Below are 4,063 nucleotides of genomic sequence, written 5' to 3'. Positions count from 1 at the left end.
TTGAAATCTTTATGCGTCCATCTTGAAGTGTTTCGTCAAAATGTTAAGTTCAGATGTTTCTAAATTGTTTTGTTGACTTCGATAATAATCTTCTACGACTGACATTTAGCATGAAACAATAGCAAAAATTTCTAAAAACAAAAGTGGCGCTAGACAAAAATCAGATTAAAATACTTTTTTCTCTCATTTTAAACTCTCAAACACTACCATTATAGATAGAAGACTTATAATTAAGTACACTAGCCGCAAATTCAGTCTACATTTCGTGACATAAGTGGCACTTGAATTAAAATAGTTAGAAGAATAATTCTCACTAAAAGTGAAGGAGCTTTAGGAACCAAAATATTGAGATATTGATATAATTTTACAAATGTAACGATCTAAAATAGGAAAAATAATCAATTAGATCTTTTATTAACTAAAATGTGCAACCTTTGAGGATTCTAAATAAGAATAACATATAAAAATTTAGAAAATGGATCTTTTTTGAATAATTAATCTTATTTTCTTTGTGATTCGATCATTCGCATAACATTGAATTGTTCTTCCTGTTGGGTGTTTTCTTTCCAAAAGGTAAATGTTTTTCAGGAAAACTTTAACTAGAACTACTAGAAGAAACCTGACAATCTTTGGTAAATTCATAACCTAGTGAATTCCCTTGAATCAAATTTCTATTCAACCAGTACAACATTTGACATATTTAAGTTCATTTCAATTCTTTTTAACCTTGTCGACATATTTTTAAAGTTGGGATTTCGATAACAATATTGGTATTAATTCCCTATTGTTTTTTTTGGGGTTTTTCACCTTACTTTTTTTTTTGTTTTTTTTTTGTTCTGATATTTTCTTGTACGGCTCTTGTTTTTGAAATTAGAATGAAATTCAAAACTGTGTGGCTGTGGCCATTGATTGACACATTAAATTCATCCATTGACTGGGACAATTTACGTGAACGTTTGTCTGTAACGACCACTGTTCACGACGTACCTACGATAAACATTTAAACTGTGGGGTCACCAAGGTTTTTTAACGCCTTTAATTATAAAATAATTCGAAAAATTAATCAGAAATAACCTTTACGTTTTGATTTATATAATTGATATAAATCAAAACATCGTGTTATTTCTGATTATTTTTTTCGAATTACTTTATTAAGGTGTTGAGAACCTTTGGTGACCCCATAGTTTAAGTGTCTTTAAAAAGTACACAGTGAGCAATGGTCGTTACATACAAACGTTCACCTAAATTGTCCCAGTCAATGGATGGATTTAATGTGTCAATCAATATCCACAGCCACACTGTTTTGAATTTCATTCTATGCTTTTGTTGAATTTAAGTCGATGATATGTTTGATATGTTGTATTGAACAGTTATTGCGTCTTAGAAACTCGTTTCTTTTCAACTGAACATTTTTCTAAACGAGAGTATATAGGTTTTTGCAGTTTATGGGGCTTCTTTTAGAAACTTTAAAACATATTGCGTACATTTTGATTCAAAATGTATTTAAGTACAGTTCAATTTTCACCTATCCAATAGCCTATTAAAAGAGTTATTTCTCTTCTTGAATTGCCTGACAAGGCTTGTGTTTCTTTTAAAAAGAGTTGATTACATGGTGTTTTAATTGAAGAAAACAACATAAAATCAACTCATACTATTACTGCAATACAGGTTAATTGGATTTTATTAACCTTTGTAAAATACAAGAGATTGTCTAATTTAAGTTAAAATACCTTTGTAAATGGAAACAAATGAAACGAGTCACCGGTGAAAAAAATGTTATTCCAATTCTTGAACCAATGCATACAAACATCATAAACTTAGTCTTCTGTGCACGATTTTATCATTTTTTTCGCATAAATTTCGTATAATCGTCAATTTTTTTTGTTAAAAGGTCAGTGTTGTTGTGAAAATTTGGCAGGTAATTAAAGTTCGTGTTTTGAAGCCAAAGTTTAACGATTGTCACCTGTGTGTCAACAATCAACAAAAAAGCATGGATATTGAGCACGTGTTTAACATGTACAATCAGATAATAGTTTATTTTAAGGACATCTATGCGTATTGCGATCACCGGATTTTTACGAGATGGGTCACACTGAGGTCACTTTGCATACGGAAAATATGTCGGGGAATTGCTTCCTGGAAGCAATTAAAATAAAGTAAACTCCTTCTAAATATGAACAAATTAAAGAATTTTCTTTAGAAAAAAGTATATGTACATAAGTTTTATAATGAAAACTATCCATTGAGTTATAAAAAAACATATGCATTTGTTTGTTTAATTTGAGGTTTCTTACGACTTTAAGAACACGATAAATAAACAGGACGAATGACAGAGCAAAAGTATACTTCAATCAAGATTAACCAAGGTGGAGGTGTCGGTAGGCATAGTGTGCATTGCACAATGAGAACGACCACGTAAATATATTTCTGGAATTGACTTGTTCAGTTATTTTGCAAAAGGAATTTACAAACTAATCTCATCATAGATACCAGATTTTACCAGATTATACACCTTGATAATCCTCTTTTGTTATTGATCTATGCTAGTAATAATATTAAAGACTAAAGAAAGATAAAATAAATTGCAAAATTGACAGTGTACTTATGTCATCAATAAAACGTGTTAATGTATATTGCGCTATGTTATTGGACCAATGTGCCTTTCACTTTCCCAATTCATACTTGTATAGATCTGAAAAATCACAATATTCTGATATCATACAATTTGTTGTTTTTTTAAATTTCCGGTCTAACCATAAATGACCTTAATAATAGGGTAATATTAGAAAAAAATATTCTTGTCAAACATTACAATAATGTCTATATTATTTCCATACAAATCCTGAATAATAACGTAATTATCAATAGTACTAACTTAACCCTTCTTTCTGTCTTCAATATAGTTGGAATTTTAACCATTTCTACCAAAAGTGCATCAGTGTGTTTCTATTAACACACATATTTATAAAACTACATGCGAATAAACAGTTGTTGTAACATCACAACAAAACTACTTTCACATGAAGGGATATTTAGTGAAGAAAAAAACCACATATAAATACCGAACTCCAATATATATTCCAAAATGGGTAGTCTTTGAAAACTGAAAAGCTAAATGTCGTCAACCAACAGAATGAGTGAAAAACAACTGCCATATTCCTGACTTGGTTGTGAGCCTGACAATAGAAAACACTTGTTAGGAATACACTGTCCGTATGCACGATATCTTCCATTTTTGTTGCAAAGGAATGAAAAAACATTTCTTGAGAGAGCCGAATGGTCGAGTTTTTCCCCATTTCATAAAAATCACATAGACAGCCATGATCTATGACTGTTTCGAAAAAATCTCCTTCTTTTGTTGTTGTATACAGTATATATTACGTACTTTTGCGCACGCTCTTTGGTGAGTTAAAAGAAATCAAATTTATTGTTTAAGCACAATAATACTATTTGTACAATGTTTCTTTTATGTATTTACACACCTACTAACACATAGTTATGCTTAATTTATGGAATTTATGGAATTTAAAATTTGTTATTCCAGAGTTATATTCGTCTCTAAACTATTTAGTTGAAACAAACAATTACACTGAAAGAACATGTGCTCTCTTGTATTTTGTAGTTGACAATTACCTTCTTTGTTCATCGCCAGACTTTAAAAACGTGTTTTTAGGGAGAAGCGTTAATAATACTCATAACGTTTTCATATGAAATCTATGAATAATACTTCTTGTCAAACTTTTTACCAGTACAAACGTTCCCATGTTGTAAAGCAGCTTTGCGCGTATCCAACCAAAACGTTGTGATAACGTTGGCCGTATGTGCATTCCTCTCTTTAAGTTTGAACTTGGAATATCTAAAATATGAAATATAAAGGTGTTCTTTAGCACACAATATACTTCCAATAACAGAGTAAAGCAATTCTTTGTGTCTTCATTTAGTGAGTCTTACCTACACATCCTTTTATTATCAGAATAACATGATATAGAATTGTAATGTTCTGAAGGTTTGACCATTTCTCTATCTTTTCAAAGCATATACAATACTGCTACTTACATTAATA

The sequence above is a fragment of the Mytilus edulis genome, chromosome 4, assembly GCF_963676685.1.
Source record: "Mytilus edulis chromosome 4, xbMytEdul2.2, whole genome shotgun sequence".
In the NCBI taxonomy this organism is placed as follows: Eukaryota; Metazoa; Mollusca; class Bivalvia; order Mytilida; family Mytilidae; genus Mytilus; species Mytilus edulis.
The sequence above is the reverse complement of the archived record's forward strand: the minus strand, read 5'-3'. Positions refer to the sequence as shown.